This window comes from Vipera ursinii, assembly GCF_947247035.1.
Source record: "Vipera ursinii genome assembly, chromosome: 2".
Lineage (NCBI taxonomy): Eukaryota > Metazoa > Chordata > Lepidosauria > Squamata > Viperidae > Vipera > Vipera ursinii.
The window spans coordinates 39,837,321-39,856,398 of NC_139513.1; positions in this window are offsets into that span (position 1 = coordinate 39,837,321).

Here is a 19,078-nt window from a genome sequence, read left to right on the forward strand (position 1 = left end):
TTAGCTTTTTCTTTGATTTCTTTTTCTTATTCTATATTCATTTTTATTCGTTTTTAATCTTTGTTTTTGAAACATAATTTTTTTTGAATTAAGCTTAAAAATTAAATACAGGTTGTCTTCAGTTTATGACCTTTTGAAGTTATAGTGACCTCCCTGGCAGTATTTATGACTGGATTTGAAGTTCCAACAGCATTTCCAACTGTCACACAACTCTGCTTTGAGCACTTGGCAACTCAGCCACTTTTATGGCTGTGTGCAGCATCCTGCAGTAACATGATTGGATTTTACAATGGTTTTGTTGAAAACTGTCATTTATTTCCAGGTTTTGGCAATACCTGTCCATGGCAAACCACAGATTTGCTTAATGGCTGCAGTGGCTGCTTTATGACTCTATTTGCTTAATGACTGTCGGCAAAAAAGGTTGTAAAATCAGGTTGATCATACCGTGACCTAATTTACAAGCATTGCAAATCACAACTGTGATGCGGAGGCTCCATTACCATCATAACAAAAGGACTCTGTGTGTTTGTGTTTGTGTGTGTGTGTGTGTGTGTGTGTGTAATGTTTACAACAAACTTGAAGCAATTCAAAGATTAGGGAAGGAGGATTTGGGGAATTTTTTTTCCTCACTGCTAGTGCTTTTCAAACCAGAAAGTATTCTAAAAATTAAAATTCTGCTACAATTTCTTGATCCAATCTTCAGCCTGTTTTCTTTTTTGAGCTTCTCTGGTAAGTGACTGCTAGATTCATTTCTGGTGTTTTGCTATCTTCAGAGAGGCTTTAGAATCAGTCACTGGGGACTCTGTACATTTTTTGAGAAATACAGGATTATTGGAGGAATAGATGAGCAACTTCAGCCTAGTTGTTAAGGCAAAAATGGATTTGTCTCTTTTTGTTTTGTGGCCTGGGACTGCATTTGGCAGGAAAGAAGAAGAGAGAGCACATGGCTGAAAAAGAACATTCAGCTCTGCTTCTCAGCTTTTGGATTTTAGAATTAAAAAACAACAACACAGATGCATGAAACTTACTCAAACTCTGTTTTATTTATTTTTAATGAGAATCTTACCTTAGGAGGATGTGAAAACCATAAAAAGGGGTAGAGATGGGGATTGCCCAGGGTCAGGAGATTATGCTTTAGCCCAGGGGTGTCAAACTCAATTTCATTGAGGGCCGCATCAGCATTGTGGTTGCCCTCAAGGGGCCAGGTGGGTATGGCCAGGATGGGCATGGCCTACTGGGTGGGCGTGGCTAGAGTGCGTATGGCCTACTGGGTGGGCGTGGCCAGCTCTACATCGTTCGCATCAAGGGTGCCTATGGGGGCCTGGGCAGGAGTGGGACAGATCTGAGGGTCTCTGGCAGAAGGAGGGTCTCTGGGCCAGGGCCAAGGCAATGGGGGCCGTTCCCTCACTTTCCAGGATGGCTTCGTGGGCTGCATGAAACCACTTCGTGGGCCAGACCTGGCCCCCAGGCCTTGTGTTTGACATGTCTGACCTAAAAACACTGACATTAAGGTAGGCTGTTCTGTCCAGAATATAGAAAATAAAGTTATGGTATCTTGCTGGGTTGGGTTGGCATTGAAACATTACTTTTTAATCCCTTTCCTCTGTTAACCCTTCTTTTATATCAGGGGTGTCAAACTCAATTTCATTGAGGGCCGAATCAGCATTGTGGTTGCCCTCAAGGGGCCAGGTGGGTATTGCCAGGGTGGGCATGGCCTACTGAGTGGGCATGGCTAGAGTGCATATGGCCTACTGGGTGGGCATGGCCAGCTCAACATCGTTCGCATCAAGAGTGCCTATGGGGGCCTGGGCAGGAGTGGGACAGATCTGAGGGTCTCTGGCAGAAGGAGGGTCTCTGGGCCAGGGCCAAGGCAGTGGGGGCTGTTCGCTCACTGTTTCCAGGATGGCTTTGCGGGCCGCATGAAACCACTTCGCGGGCCGGATCTGACCCCCGGGCCTTGTGTTTGACATGTCTGCTTTAGCCCCTCCGTCTTTCCTTTTCTCAGCCATTACCATTGCAATAGATATTCTGCGGGCTGACTTAGGATGTTGGTGGGAGAAAACAGCCTCTCAGCCTCTTTTCCAGATACCCAGGTTGTTCACAAGTGCTCATCTCAAACCCCCTTCCTGTGCCATTGAAAAGATTGAGGGAATGAAGGAAAATAAGAGTGAAGAGAAGTGGAAAACTGAGACCGTCCTCTTAACAATCTCTTATTTAAGCTGAGGATTTTCCGAAAACAAACAAGTATAGGTAAAACCAAAATCAGAAATGAATGTTTGATACAAAGGAACTGTTACTTGGGTAAATGTAGGTTAATATCCAATGAGCCAAGGTTATTCTTTAATTTCTATGCACTGGTCAAGGTCTTGTTTTTACACGTGACTACTTAAAGCAATACAAGATTGTTTTACTTTCTCTTTTTCCTTTTTTAGAATAATGTTATTTATGCCTCTGAGGTTCTCTCGCCAAAGGAGAGGGGGCTAAATTCCCTAGGCACAAATCTCATGATACACAGCCAGGAAGTGGCAACAGAAAATATACAGTACTTCATTTTGATCCGTTGCATTTTTCTGTTATTTGCTGTAAGGCACGGGCTGTGGGATTCTTGTCTACCTCACATGCCATGGTTAAGCAGGAGAATCCCAAACAAAGGCACAACTTCAATTGCTTATTTCCCAGGACGGTGCTTATTTCTGGAAAATAAGCAATCACAGCGGCATTACTAAGCAGCTACACAAGAGTGTGTTAGTCCAGGGGATTCTGCAAGTGAAGATTTGAGACACCCCCCCACACACACTGTTTCACTCTGTAGTTTTGCCCCCTCCCCCATCCAAAATGCAGTGAGAAAGGCTTTGATCTACGCACACATAACTTATAACAGATGGGTATTATGCCTATTTGTTTGTGTTTGTATCCCGCCTTTATTATTTTTACAACACAAGGTACTGAACATACCCAACATATCTTCCTCCTATTTTCTCCACATCAATAAACCTGGGCTGAGAGAGAATGACTGGCCCAAACTCACCCAGTGCAATCATGGCTAAAACTGAACTTGAACTCGCAGTCTCCCACTTTCTCATCTGGTGCCTTAACCACTAAACTAAACAGGCTCTTGGAGAGTCAGCAAGTCGCTAAATCAATTTTATGTTTTATTTATTGACTGTATCCTTTCCTGTGGAGGCTTATTGGTTTATGCATGCTGCTTACTGTGTGTATGCATAAGGTTTTATTTGCCATCTAAAACGACTCAACTGTGGACCTCTAACTTGAAGCAGAGCCAACAAATGTTACGTGCTGGAATAAGCCTTTTCAGTTCAATGGGATGCATTTCTGAATAGATTGTACCATAGATCAATATCTTTGTACCTCTTAGACTTCAGAAGAAGGCAATCAATACTTCTGCCCACTTCCGTGAATTCAGTTTTACTATTTCTGATTGAATCATCACCTTCACAGCTTCAATTCCAAAAGTGTCTAGGCCTGGAGATTGTGCTGAAGCTAAAAAGGAAAGAGTCCTTAAAAACAAACAATTGGGCGATGGAAGGATCCCATTAAAGGCCTATCTACTAAATGGAATCTTATTCCTTCATGGAAGCATTTAAGGAAAAAGATTTAAGACCGTCAGTGAAAATGGACTCGCTAACAACAGAAGGATGACAGGTTTCTGTCTCAGTTTTCAAGATTCTGAATCCCTAATTCCTAATCCTCGGCACTGAAACTTATTAAAGAAAGTTTATGTGAATCTTGCTTTCTTGATCATTTGTGTCAATCTTGCTATACCAAGGACTTCACTGCAAGACGGGTCCCTAGCCCTTAGTCCATGGACCAGTATTGGGCCGTGGCATGCCAGCAACTGGTCTGCACAAACAAGGAAAGCGCCATCCACAGGATGCAGGCAGCACACAAAACCACGCCCCCTCCGGTCCATGGAAAACCTCTTTCTGCATAACCGGTTGTTGTGATTCAGGGTCAGCCTGTGGGTTCGGCAGTTGGGTCGGACGAATCAGAGGAGGAGGGGGGTGTTGAAGACCTTGCTGAGGGGGTTGAAGATCTTGCTGATGATAGCCCTCAGGCAGGCCCCACTTGGTCACCATGGAGACCCAGCTGTGTGAGCCTGACAGTGTGGATGAAGATGATCCACAGCTGGCCCTGTTCAAGGACGCCCGACGCAGGAGACAGTCAACTAGGAGTAAGCAGAGGAAGGCTGTGGGGCTTCTCGGAAGGAGGCAGAGAGAGGCCACACCTTGAACTCTTTATAAAGGGAATGTTTGGGGAGGGCTGGTTTGCTGAAGCAACCGCTCAGATAGTGTTTCAAAGCTCCTGTATCTTGGTACGTGTCTTGTTTGTTTTTTGTAGTAATAAATTTGGCAGACGTCATTCCAGCCTCTTGCCGTTTATAAAGGGGTTGCCTTTTCTGCAGGGCCGGTAGCAGGCTGGTACAGAACACCGGTTCCCCAACCTTTTGGGCACCTCTGCTGTAAGATACAAGATTTCCACATAGTGGTTATCATTCCTGAAATCTCAGAACCATTTACTTCTTGGTTACCTTGGCCTTTTTATGACTTGTGGACTTCAACTCCCAGAATTCATGAGCCCAAGTCATAAAAGGGCCAAGGTTCCCAACCCCTGAATTACATAATAGCCTGTTACTGTTCTCACATGGTCACTGAGAACTCTGGATAAACTAATCACAGAAGTTAGTGCCCTGGATCCCTATCTTTTCCACTTGCTTTATTGGGAAGAGGAAAGCTGGGGTGGGGGTGGGGCTTGGTTTCCACATCCAGCTGTGATTGTATAGCCACTGAGACTTTTTTTTGATAATGCTAGTTATCCGGGCAAGATAAACTTTTAAATTGTTTTCTGTTAGAATTTTTTTCTTGATATTATATTGCCTAAAAGGATAAAAAAGATGAATAACAGCATGGTTGGCAAAAGAAAAATGGAAAAACCACACTCCAAAACTATTTTATTTTTGTTTTTAATCTGGCTTTTAAGTATGTAGCCCTGGAAGCTGTTTCCTTCTGTAATGCAATATTTGCTCCCTTTATAGCACTTTGTGGTTTGGATCATACAGAAGGTTAATAAACAGGGAATTGAGATAAAAGTTTGGGAGAAAATTTTCCTTGTTAACTGTAGCAGTTTCTCTTCTACTTCTAGTAACCACTTATATTCTTTCCTGTCTTGTTACCTGCCTTCCAGATGTATTGGACTTCAACTTTTGTTATTCTTAGCCAGATGTATGTGGAGGCCAACTAATGACTGTATTATTTCTTATTTCTGTTTCACTTTAATGTATAAAACATAATGAAGAGAATACAATATAAAAGGCACTAAGGGTCAGGTAAGAACCACAGTCTAAGCTCACTAGGATATTTGATCAACAGTAAGTACTGACGCGGTGGCTCAGTGGGTTAGGACGCTGAGCTTGTCGATCGGAAGGTCGGCAGTTTGGCGGGTCGAATCCCGAGTGCCACGTAACAGAGTGAGCGCCTGTTACTTGTCCCAGCTTCTGCCAACCTAGCAGTTCGAAAGCACGTAAAAATGCAAGTAGAAAAATAGGGACCACTCCGGTGGGAAGGTAACAGCGTTCTGTGTGCCTTTGGCATCTAGTCATGCCAGCCACATGACCACGGAGATGTCCTCGGACAAGTGCTGGCTCTTCGGCTTTGAAACGGAGATGAGCACCGGCCCCTAGAGTCAGAAACGACTAGCACACATGTGCGGGGGAACCTTTACCTTTACCTTTAAGTACTGTTGAGCTGTAGTGGAAAGGAAGCTTTTGCATGTGAGAATCCTAGCCAGGCAGACACATAGTTTTTCTATACTGCAGATTTATTTGGTGACAACTCACTTAGTGGGGGAAATACCATTTCTCAAAGCAGGACGAATCACTGGCTTTATAAAACTGGTCTGTACACAATTCTCTGTGCTATGAGTTGGGAATACAGAAATTGCATGGCATTTCCTTATACAGAGTTCATAAACATGATGCCTGGAAGTTACAAATTTGTGAATAGAAATTTATAATGGGATGGGATGGGATGGAGTGGAACGGAACAGAACAGAACAGAACAGGATAGAATCAGTTGGAAAGGACCTTGGAGGTCTTCTAGTCCAACCTTCTGCTCAAGCAAGGGACATTATACTATTTCAGCTGTCCAGTCTCGTCTTAGCGTTTCACTATTTTTTCTCACTGTCAGAACATTTCTCCTTATCAAGCAATCCATTATAATAGAGCCGAAAGGGACCTTGGAGGTCTTCTAGTCCAACCCTCTGCTCAAACAGAAGACCCTATACCAGGGGTAGGCAACCTCGGCTTTTTTATGACTCATGGACTTCCCAGAATTCCTGAGTCAGCTGACTCAGGAATTCTGGGAGTTGAAGTCCATGAGTCATAAAAGAGCTGAGGTTGCCTACCCCTGCCGTATAACCATTCCAGACAAATGGCTGTCCACTCTTTTCTTTAAAAGCTCCAGTAATGAAGCACCTACAACTTCTGAAGGCAAGGTGTTCCACTGTTCTTTTCTAGGTTTATTTTCAAGGTTGAATCTCTCATAAATTTCTATCCATAGAATGAAAGTTAAGCATAAGAGCGTTTACTTAAGCTTAAGAATCACTCCTCCACGTGTAGAAGTATGTGTGTGTCTATGCATGCAGTGTACTGTATTCTACAAAAGCATGTTTTACTTGTTTTAGGCTCCCCATTCAGGATAGATCAGCTAAGCTTCTTAATGCCTGTTGCTATGGAAACTGAATGAGTTTTACTGATAATAAACATAAATGGGGTGCAGTATGCCACTATGTGACAGATTATTTCTATTGCATAAGTTAATGATAACAGAGTTTACATGGCTTCAGCAGTACTGTATTCCTCATATATTGTTCCAAAAGGTAAATTTTTTCAGTCCTGGTATTGTACATCAGTTCTCAAGAGCAGGAGGAAATGTCCTGTTGATTGAGGTCTGCTCTCAATATCTCTTGCAAGGCAAAAAAGGAGGGCTGAAGTGACTAGGACATGGCTTTTCAACCTTTTCACCCATTGTACCACTTTTAGGATATGGCAACATCCGAGTACCACCAGTCGCCTAGTAAGGTGTCAAAAACTTGATGACCAAAAAAAAAAAGGAAAAAAGTGATGAAGTACAGGTAATCCTTGACTTACAACAGTTCGCTTAGTGACTGTTCGAAGTTACAGTGGCACTGAAAAAAGTGCCCCCCAAACAAGACACCTGCCTGCCCACCCGCTCTTCCTCCTGTCCGAGGTTTTCATTGTTGTGAGCATTTCTGTTGAGGATTGGCAGCAGGGGTGGGGTGGGGTGGGTGTTTAGTTTTTATCTCCCCCCCCCTCTGCTGGGTGGTTACAGCAGGTTTTGGTCATTTCACATGACCCTGGGACACTGTGACCATCATAAATATGAATCAGTTGCCAAGCATCTGAATGTCAATCACAAGAGCCTGGAGATGCTGCAACATTCCAGCTGATTGGCACTTCCTCTGGGCTCAGAAGCGCCAGGATCAGTGCTAAGCTCCAGCTGGAGCCTGGCGCTGATCCTGGAGCTTCCACTGAGCCCTGACAGCCCCAAAGAAGCACTGATCCTGGCGCTTTCGCTGAGCCCTGACAGCCCTGCTCAGGCTTGTGCGTTGCTGCCACCGGTTCAGCTCATTCCCCTACCACGCTACCAGTTTTCTAGGATGGTCATGTACCACCTGCCAGGTGCCAATGTACCACAGGTGGTACCCGTACCACTGGTTGAAAAGCCCTGGACTAGGGAATATGGCTAGATAGAACAATAAAGCTTTTTGGAATTTTTTTCCTTAGTTTTGGTGCTTTTTATTGATTTTTTAAAAAAGAACAGCTGGGACCGGTTCCATGGAGAAAGGTTTTCCCACGGATTGGAGAGGGCGTGGTTTTGTGTGCTGCCTGCATCCCATGGATGGGGCTTTGCTTGTTTGTGTTGTTGATTGTTGGCCTGGTACCGGTCCATTGACCGGGGGGGGGGGAACCTCTGCCCTAGTAAACAGGTGCTGTGTATTTCCAGCTTCAAAATACAGGTAGTCCTTGACTTACAACAGTTCATTTAGTGACTGTCCGAAGTTATCGAAAGTTACTGAAGCCCTGAAAAAAGTGACTTTTAACCCTTTTTCATGTTTATAACCATTGCAGCATCCCCATGTTCATTTGGCAACTGAGTCATATTTATGAGGAATGCAGTGTCCCAACATCATGTGATTCCCCTTTTGTGGCCTTCTGACAAGCAAAGTCAATGGAGAAGTTAGATTCGCTTTACAACAACTCCAGTGATTCACCCAACAACTGTGACAAGAAAGGTCATAAAATGGGGCAAAATTCACTTAACTGTCTCACTTAGCAACAGAAGTGTTGGGCCCAATTGTGGTTGTAGGTTAAGGACTACCTGTAATGGGGGAAAAAATCTGTTAATTTGCACCAATTTTGGCTGGAGAAAGTTCTAGGAGTCACAAAGAAGATATTCTGTGGTTAGGTGTGTGGTTTTATGTTGCTTATTACTGCTCAAGCGTATCATAGAGAAATGCACCTTCCAATACAGGAAGGTGGAATTGTGTATTATAAAACCACTGTTGTACTCTTTTCTGAAGCCTCCTAGAGTGGCTTTCCCAGAGAAACCTGGGATGACAACAGTTTAACTGGAATGATCTCTATCTGCCATGATGAGGTATAATTATATAGTATGTTATATGGAACTAGATACCTATCAGAATTATAATGTCTTGGAGATTGTGGTCTAAGGATATAGTGTCCAGAGGTAGGCAACCTTGGCTCTTTTATGACTCGTGGACTTCAACTCCCAGAATTCCTGAGCCAACATGGCTGGCTCAGGAATTCTGGGAGTTGGAAGTCCACGAGTCATAAAAGAGCCAAGGTTGCCTACCCCTGGGTAGCCTGTTTATAATATTAATTACATGTATATCTGCTTTTCCTCCAAAGAGCAAAAGGAGCTGTGCATAAAGGTAGTCCTTGACTTACAACCATTCATTTAGTGACCGTTCAAAGTTACAACAGCACTGACGTATGACCATTTGTCACACTTAAACAATTGTTGCAGCATGGCCACATGATCAAAATTCAGACGCTTGGCAATTGGTTCGTATTTATGATGATGGTTGCAGTGTCCCAGGGTCATGTGATCACATTTTTTGACCTTCCGGCAAGTAAAGTCAATGGGGAAGCCAGAGTGACGTAGTGAACATGTGGCTAACTTAACAACTGCAGTGATTCACTTAATAGCTGGCAAGGTCATAAAATGGGGCAGCATTCACTTAACAGTCTTGCTCAACAACAGAAATTTTGGGCTCAGTTACGATTATAAGTCGAGGACTAGCTGTAATTAGTATTCTCAACTAGTCTGTGAATTAGATTGAGAATAGCTGCGACAAAGACACTCTGTGGAATTTCCATGGCTAAGGGCTGACTTCATAGTAAGTAGGATTTGTATGTTTTTTTCCAGGTCTTTGATATTAAGTCTTCTTAAGAAAACAATCAGAGATTGGTCCTGACTGCAGGGTAAGCTGCAAAGCACATGTCTGTCAAATGTGATCTGTTTATTTATTCAAATTATATAGCTGCCCATCTAACATTCATGAATCTGGGAGACTTACAATTACAGTACCAGAAAAAAATCAAAAGTGGAAAACAGCCATGCAAACATTAAAAACAATTAAAAGCCATACAGTGCAGTATGATGAGAATACAAACATTCAAGAACAATACGTCCATTTTATAGGCTTCACATCACTCTCTGGTCCCCAAGCCAGATGGCAAAGCCAGGTCTTCAGGCTCTTCTGGAGGGCCAGTGAAGTTGGGGCCAGCTGCGCTCCCAAGAGGAATGATAGGATGGGTACAGCATCAGAAAAGGCCCTCCCCTGGGTCCTGCCAGATGACCTAGTGGAAGGAACTCACAACAAATCTCTTCTGCTGGACCTGATGGGATGGCTAGATATTACTGGGGAAAAGTAATCTCTCAAATAACCTGACCCCGTTGCCATGTACGGCGCTACAGATTATTACCAGCACTTTGAACTGGACCTGGAAGTAAATTGGTAGATAAAATTGTAGCCAATGAAGTTTGTAGAGCAAAGGTGTAATATACACAGAACAAGATGCACACCTAATTCCCTGTGTTGCTGCATCCAACTAATGTCTCTGGATATTTTTCAAAAGCAGCCCCAGGCAGAGCACAGTGCAGTAATCCATATGGGAGGTGACCAGGTACGAGGGATGAAGATGGAGCTTCCTGATGCAGGAATGGGTGCAGCTGGTGTATCAGTCAAAGCTGGGCAAAGGCGCTCCTGGTCATATTGTTCCCCATCCAAATCCCTACAACCTCCAGATACTTGAGACAGGACATTGGCAGCATCGCTTACTTCACCAGGGGTTGAGAGATATATGGCTGGATATCATCAACATGCTATTAACATACTACCTAGTGTTTGTTATTTTTGTACTTTTTAAAAATGGCTAAATATCCCATTAGTATTGTAATAGTTTCCAGTTCTCAACTGTGCCCCATCTTAACACGGATTCCCCAGAAAAGGGTTTTAATGGTTTTTAGGCAGAAAGAAAATATTTTAGGAGTAGAGGTCAAACCGCTTCTCCCTTCATGTTTTCATCCATATAGGAGCTGTGTGGAAGAAGACCCTGGAAATGGTCACTGCGAGTCCATCCTTCCCTATTTTCTTTTTACCTCCTCCCCCCTCCTACCCCCAAGAGTTTAAAGCAGCATAAAGAGCACTGGACCCCTTGAGGCTCCAGCTATACAGTATAAGCGAAAGAGGCCTTGGGCACCTGAGTGTTGCAAAGAGATTGCCATTGTGTAAGACAAGGGTAGGCAACCTTGGCTCTTTTATGACTCGTGGACTTCAACTCCCAGAATTCCCGAGCCAGGGTTGCCTACCCCTGGTTTAGGAGAACAGGAGACGTTGCAGGTAAGAGCAGAGAAACGGATACAGCAGAGCGGGCCACTGGTGGTAAAGGAAGAATTGGCAGGAACGCATAGAGCCGACGACTGAAGAGCGGAGAGGAGGGAACAGAAGCCGGCAGTCACTCCTTCTCCACTTCCACTAAAGACCCCGGCAGCTCACAGCCACCAAACAGACCCTCCCTTTCCCAATTCCCCCCAGCTCCAGTGCAGAATGAAAGACTGTGCAAAGCCAATGCCTTGGAAGCAATTCAGAAAGGCACCACTGAGCTGATGATAACAGAAGGCCGGTCAGCAATAGAAGCCAACTAACTCTAAAGAAGGGACGCGGTGGCTCCTTGGGTTAGCACGCTGAGCCTCTCGATCAGAAAGTCGGCAGTTTGGCAGGCTGACTCCCGAGTGCCGCGTAACAGAGTGAGCGCCTGTTACTCATCCCAGCTTCTGCCAACCTAGCAGTTCGAAAGCACGTAAAATGCAAGTAGAAAAATAGGGACCACTATGGTGGGAAGGTAACAGTGTTCCGTGTGCCTTTGGCGTCTAGTCATGCCGGCCACATGACCACGGAGACGTCCTCGGACAAGCACTGGTTCTTCGGCTTTGAAATGGAGATGAGCATATATATATGTTTTCTGAGGTTTTCACGGGTGCTTGTATGTGGATCTTTGGTCATTCGGGTTTTTTTTTCCCACGTAGAGTTGAAGGTGTAAGAGCAACATTTCAACGAAATCCCATCCGTCATCATCAGACTGGTGGCTTCAGCTTCCTTCTTCTGGGTGAAGCATGTATAAAGTAAAGGTAAAGGTAAAGGTTCCCCCGCACGCACATTCGTGCTAGTCGGTCCGACTCTAGGGGGCGGTGCTCATCTCCGTTTCAAAGCCGAAGAGCCAGCGCTTGTCCGAGGACGTCTCCGTGGTCATGTGGCCGGCATGACTAGATGCCAAAGGCACACGGAACGCTGTTACCTTCCCACCGTAGTGGTCCCTAATTTTCTACTTGCATTTTTACGTGCTTTCGAACTGCTAGGTTGGCAGAAGCTGGGATGAGTAACAGGCGCTCACTCTGCTACGCGGCACTCGGGATTCGACCCGCCAAACTGCCGACCTTCCAATCGACAAGTTCAGCGTCCTAACCCACTGAGCCACCGCGTCCCTTCTGAAGCATGTATATATATATATATATAATCCCATTTATATCCCGCCCTTCTCCGAAGACTCAGGGCAGCTTACAATCTAAGCACAAATCAATGTGCTTAGCAATAGCCTTCATTCTATGTATATGCCTGCTTATTAGGGCTTTCGCCCCCCCCCCCAAGCGGCATTATTACAAAGTCAGCTTATTGCCCCCAACAATAGGACCCTTAAGGATTTAGATACATTATGCATATAGAATTAAACAACATAAAGAGTATAGATTTAGGGATAGTTAAGTGAGAAAAAAAGTAGGGTAATAAAGTTTGTTAGGGCCTTTTGTATAAGAAATCTTCTCTAGAAACTCTACCCTCTTTATCAGTAATCTGTACCATTTCCCACTAGAACACCTCTAGAGTTCTCCAAGTTTTAAGGAAGACATTTTTCATATCCTCTGCTACCCATTCCTCTTTCTTTCACCATGGGAATCTTTAGAGTAGATATTGAGTTTCTATTCATTGAATTTAAAGGGGTATTTCAAGAAACTGCAGGCAATTTTCATATGCTATGGCTTTTCTATATCACCAGAATGCAGTCACATAAAGTTGCATTATGATTTTTCAGCTATGGATACATTATCTCATTCCTATACATTCAAATTACTAGTGTCATCACATTTCACTACATTTCCTCTCCTTGTCTCATTGCCATTCCTAACCTGTTTATTTAATATATGTTTTCAGCTCTTGATCAATCAACCAGCTTATTGTTTGGATTGCAAATTGTAATAAAATTACAAGGGAAAAAATTATCCACTCAGGGCTGAGACAGTAACATTGATAAATAAGCTGAATAAGAGTAGTGCTACCATATAGCTTTGTTTCACCCCATTAAGACTCAGAATATTGTGTGTTAAATGTTGCATTAGAATAAATCTACCCAGAATTTGAGCACTTTAGCTCATAATAACATCAGTGATCTTCTGTCCAAATTTAGTGTTCCAATTTAGTCTAAAGCTTGTTTCTATTAATGGATTTGAAGGCTTCACAAAAATCAACAAATACAGCAAATATTTTCCTTTTCTCATAGAGTATTTTACATACTTATCGAATGAGCCAAAATGAAGCAATGACCAATTGTTAAGTACCTGTTCTAAACCCACCCAGTTATTCTGCAAACACATTATCATTGATTACTTAATCCTCTAATTTGTAAACTAGATTTTTTTGCATAAATTTTGGCTATGATGTCAATCAGGCTAATCAGTCTATCTTTTTCTGGGAGGCTTGACCACCCTTTTATAAATTGGGATAATAATAAATAATAATAACAATAGCAACAACAATAATAATAAAAGGTTGGAAGGGACTTTGGCAGTCATCTAGTCCAACCCCCTGCTCAGGCAGGAAACCCTATACCATTTCAGACAAATGGCTGTCCAGTCTCTGTTTAAAAACTTCCAGTGTTGGAGCATTCACAGCTTCTGGAAGCAGGTTGTTCCACTGATTAATTGTTCTGACTGTCAGGAAATTTCTCCTTAGGTCTAGGTTGCTTCTGTCTTTGGTTAGTTTCCATTCAGAAGACAAACTCAGGATCCAAAAAGATCTTGACAAACTTGAACAATGGGCCCTATCCAGTGGTAGGATTCAGCTGGTATGCACCACTTCGGCAGAATGGTAGCTAATTTTTTGTTGCTCAGGCCCAGAATAGACTTCCGGAAGTGGCATCCACATAGAGAACTGGTTGTTCACATACTTGAATCCCATGAATCCCATCACTGGCCCTATCCAACAAAATGAGTTTCAGGTGGAGAAAAGCAAAGTTTTACATTTAGGCAGGAAAAATCAAAGGTACAAGTACAGATTAGGCAAGACCTGGCTCAAAAACAGTAACTATGAGAGAGACCTTGGAGTCCAGTGGACGATCACTTGACTATGATCCAGCACTGTGCAGCAGCAACCAAAAATGCTAATACAATCCTGGGTTGTATAAACAGAGGCATAGAATCAAGATCACAAGTAGTATTAGTACCACTTTATAAAACCCTAGTAAGACCACACCTGGAATACTGCAGCCAATTTTGGTCACCATACCACAAAAAAGATGTTGAGAGTTTGGAAAAAATTCCGACAACAGCAACTAAGATGATCAAAGGCCTGGACACTAAAACATACAAAGACGGCTGCGAGACTTGGGTTTCGCTAGTCTAAAGGAAAGAAGAAACAGGGGAGACATGATAGCAATATTCTAGTATTTGAGGGACTGCCAGAAAGAAGATGGGATCACGTTATTCACCAAAGCACCAGAGGGAAGGATGACTAATCAAAGAGAGAAGCAACCTGGAATTAAGGTAGAAACTTCCTGACAGTGAGGACAATTAACCAGTGGAACACTTGACTTCAGAAATCGAGGTTGCTCCATCACTGAAGATTTTTAAGAAGAGACAGGGGTGTCAAACTCAATTTCATTGAGGGCCGCATCAGCATTGCAGTTGCCCTCAGGGGGGTGGGTGGGTGTGGCCTGGGTGGGCGTGGTCTACTGGGTGGGCGTGGCTAGAGTGTGTATGGCCTACTGGGTGGGCGTGGCCAGCTCTACATCGTTTGCATCAAGGGTGCCTATGGGGGGCTGGGCAGGAGTGGGAGAGATCTGAGGGTCTCTGGCAGGAGGAGGGTCTCAGGGCCAGAGCCAAGGCAGTGGGGGTCATTCCCTCACTGTTTCCAGGATGGCTTCGCGGGCCGCATGAAACCACTTCGCGGGCCGGATCCGGCCCCCGGGCCTTGTGTTTGACATGTCTGGACTAGACAGTCACTTGTCTGAGATGATATAGGTCAGAGGTCCCCAACCTTAAGGGCACAAGAGACCAGTTATGTGAAGAGAGGTTTTTCCGTGGACCGGATGGGGTGTGGTTTTCTGTGCTGCCTGGATGGGGCTTTCCTTGTTTGTCTGGACCGGTTTCTGGCATCCTGCGGCCCGGTACTGGTCCACGGACCAAGGGTTGGGGACCCCTGATATAGGTTCTCCTGCTTGAGCAGGGGGTTGGATTAGAAGACCTCCAAGGTCCCTTCCAACTGAATTCTATTCTAATCCAGGAGAAAATGACCTGAAGAACTGAAGTTACCTTCAGATGCAAAACTGTTTTAATTAAAAGAAGAATTTATTTAGCTTTGTTTACATTTGGAAACCACTTCTGGATTTTGTACTTAGAAACTGAAACTGAAAAAAATGAAATTCTAATTTTAGGTTTTGATGATTAGAATGATTGTGTTGTTATAGCAATGGCTGAAAACATTTAAAAATGTAAAGCTAAAGGCTGAGGCTGTAATTTGTTTTTTACTATTCTACTGCACTGAAAAACAGAAGTCACTTTTTTCCTTTTTTACTTCTTTTTTTCCCTTTACTTCTTTTCTTTTATATTTTCTCAATTTCTGTATTTGCATCTTATCTTATAATAAACAATAATAAGAATTTTAAAAAAACAAACAAACCCTGATGTTATCAAAATGGTTTTCCGTCAACAGTTTTCATTTTTAGTAAATTTCCTGGGATATAATATTCTCCATGGATTTTATTGGAAAATAGTGCCAAAATTTTTTCTTCTTGCTTCACTCCTAACCATACAACAGGGGTCTTCAAACTTGGCCCTTTTATGACTTGTGGACTTCAACAATTCTGGGAGTTGAAGTCCACAAGTCATAAAAGGGCCAAGTTTGAAGACCCTTGCCATACAACATGCTATTTTGCATTCCCCATGAAAACAGTAACTATGCTGTGGATCAGCTAGCTTAACTGTTAGGTTATATGTTGATAGTAACTCAAACCATCTGTAGAACCTGAGTCAGCATTAATCAACTTTTGGTAAATACTGCCAGATGACTTGAATGTAAAATGACAGTGGTTTTCTGTGCCAAACTTATGGATTATTTCATTTTTTTAAAATTCAATAAATCTACTTCAAGTAAATGTTCATTGTAAACCTTAAACTTCCTATTGGCTCTAGGCCCCATATATTGGAAGGAAATAAACTGATTAGCATTACAGCTTTTCAAAATGACCTCCGCATTTGAATTTTTCCTTTCTTGGCAGAGGAGATAAGTTACTCTATACTCATCCCATTTGTTGATATACTGTATAGGTGTAATTGCTAAACAAAACTCTGGGCTGAAAGCCATTCTAGATTTGATACTTTAATTTATAAAGTAAATCCAAAAATTTATATCCTGCTGGATTTATTTTATTATCTTTAAGAATCTAAGGAGAGGTAACAGAGTTCATCAGGATCACGTTTCTAAAGCACCAAAGGGCAGGACCAGAAACAATTGTTGGAAACTGACCAAATAGAGAAGCAACCTAGAATTAAGTAGAAACTTCCTAACAGTGAGGACAATTAACCAGTGGAACAGCTTGCCTCCAGAAATCGTGGGCGCTCCATCACTGGAGATTTTTAAGAAGAGACTGGACAGTTACTTGTCTGAAATGGTATAGTTTCTCCTGCTTAAGCAGGGGGCTGGACTAGAAGACCTCCAAGGTCCCTTCCAGCTCCTATTCTGTTCTGTTCTGTTCTATTTGTCATTTCACTTATGAGATCTTGTTAATTGTAGAATCAGAAAGTTGCATGGTATTTAAGAACTGAGTATCAGTTTGTTGGAAGGTTTGTTCCTACTTGTTATTTTGGTGCCAATAATTTCATACCCTTAACTTGAATTAGCCATTTGGCCAGGGCATAAAGTAATGTCATCTGAAATGTTTAATCCAACAATGTTGGCTTGTTTGCTAAAACCAGGGGGTGATCTTAGGGTCTCTTGCCAACTGAACTGCATTGTGGTTAAATTTTAAGGATGTAAATTCAGGTAGCTGAGGGAACCCTATATCTGAAAGACAAGATGCTGTATGCAGAGTGGAAATATAATGAATTATTTTCATAGCTTGTAAGCCACCCTGAGTCTTCGGAGAAGGGCGGGATATAAATGGCATTAAAATAAATAATTAAATAAATAAATATAGAGAGTTAGTATCCGCTAGTTTCTGTTCCTTACCAAGACTGTAGGCTCTACATTGTTTTTTTCCCCTGAGAGATGATTATTATACACTTGACTACTCTGCTCAATATTGCTAAGTTTATCTTTGCAGGCCCAATTTTTGGATTCTCCTTTTCTCCCCAAACATACCAATGTGCAAAGGTCTACCAAGCAAAGGAAATTTTAGAACATGGACTACTAGCGCACCAACTGACCATTAGAGGGAGCTTTAACATTTTTTGAATGTGAACATTCCTGCCTGTTGTGGCTTCCATCAAAAATATACATTGCTCGAAACAATTGTAAATCAGATTTCAGAATAGTAGATTACACGCCCTAAAATTTCTATCTACTTTATCAGATAAATAGCAGCTGTTATTACATGCAAGCTTACATAAAGTATGAACTGCATATCATGCTCATTTCACACAAATACATTTTTTGCAAATGGTAAAACTGAATTTTGCAAAATGTCCAAGATTATGAAGCAGCCTTCTTTATCAGATTTTCCTCCTTAATTGCTTTACTGTCGCAGTTGGGCCAGTAGAAAGGAAATAGCCAAGACTTGGCCAAAGTCTTAACATCTTTTGTGTATGATTCTCTATTTCACTGCCACCCATGCCTCTCTGCTCTATGCCTTTTTTTCTTTCTTGCTTCCAGTCCCATTCTGCTTCATATGTCATATTGATAAATAGTTGCCTAGTAGTTAAATGCTCCCAGAGCTGATGAATCCTTGAATGTAATCTGTACTGCAATGAAGGAACTTTATGTATCTGATATATAAAGATCCTGTTTTATCAATTTAGGAACGCTTCATCTACTATTTAACTCTTTTAACTCAATATGCTAAGGACATATTGGCTCTAGAACTTTCTATATGTAAAGTAAGTGCTTCATCTTACCTTCAAACTATGTTTTCCATCAAATTACAATACCTCTTTTTAAAAACCTATGGGAAAGGAAAAATAAAATGTACACTTTTGTGAAAAAAGTACTTTATCTGACTTTCTGAATTCATCCATCTCTGTCAATGAATGTTTATCAGAGTCATTGCAGCTCTACTTATACATAAAGGGAATGAGCGAGCAGATAATACTAATTTTGAAGGTTTTCATTTATTTCATAAAGAGTAATCAAATATGTGTTCCAATGTGTCCCCCTTTATTTAAAGGGATAACTAGATAACTAGATAACTATTACTCACAAACTTTGGCTTCTACTTTTCAGTAATCACCCTGTACAGTAGATTTCACAGAGTGATCATGCCTGCTAAAATAAATTTCTGAAGAGTTTTATCAAAAAGCTCATTATGCTATCAGCCTGGAAAAGGTTATATCACTATTTCTAAGATTTTAGAGCTCTGCTAATCCATAGCCAGTCATAAATTTGAAATTAATTTTTTTTAATAATATGCATCTTCCCAATTGTAGTCAAAATTGTCTCACAAGTGCAGCATCAAATTGTCCAGGATGTTACAAAGAATCCAAGTACAACATCCATACATCTGGAGGCTATTCTTTCTAAAATCAGGTTCATGACTGTGTCATCAAAAAAAACCACTGAATAGATAAAATTGGAAGACAATAGCAAGAAGAAGCAAGAACACTCACATTTGTGTTAAATTTTCCAAAATGCACGTAAACATCCAGACAGGTGGAGGAATATTATATAGGCAGATGAGTCAAACGTAGGACATTTCTAGTGACATGGTATCATTACATTTGGCAGAAACACAGATTTGAATTCTGCAAGAATCTCCTATCAACTGTCAAGCATGAAGGTAACAATGTCATGGTTTGGGGATATTTAGTTGCTTCAAGACTCTATATAACTTGCCATCATTGAAGGAACCATAACTTCTGCCTTGTATAAGAGAACGTCAGAAGGGAAAAAATCAGTCTACTTGTACATCAACTTAAGCTGAATCTGAAGTGGCTCAGACAGTGGACAGTGATCCCAATAACATAATGAAGAGCAA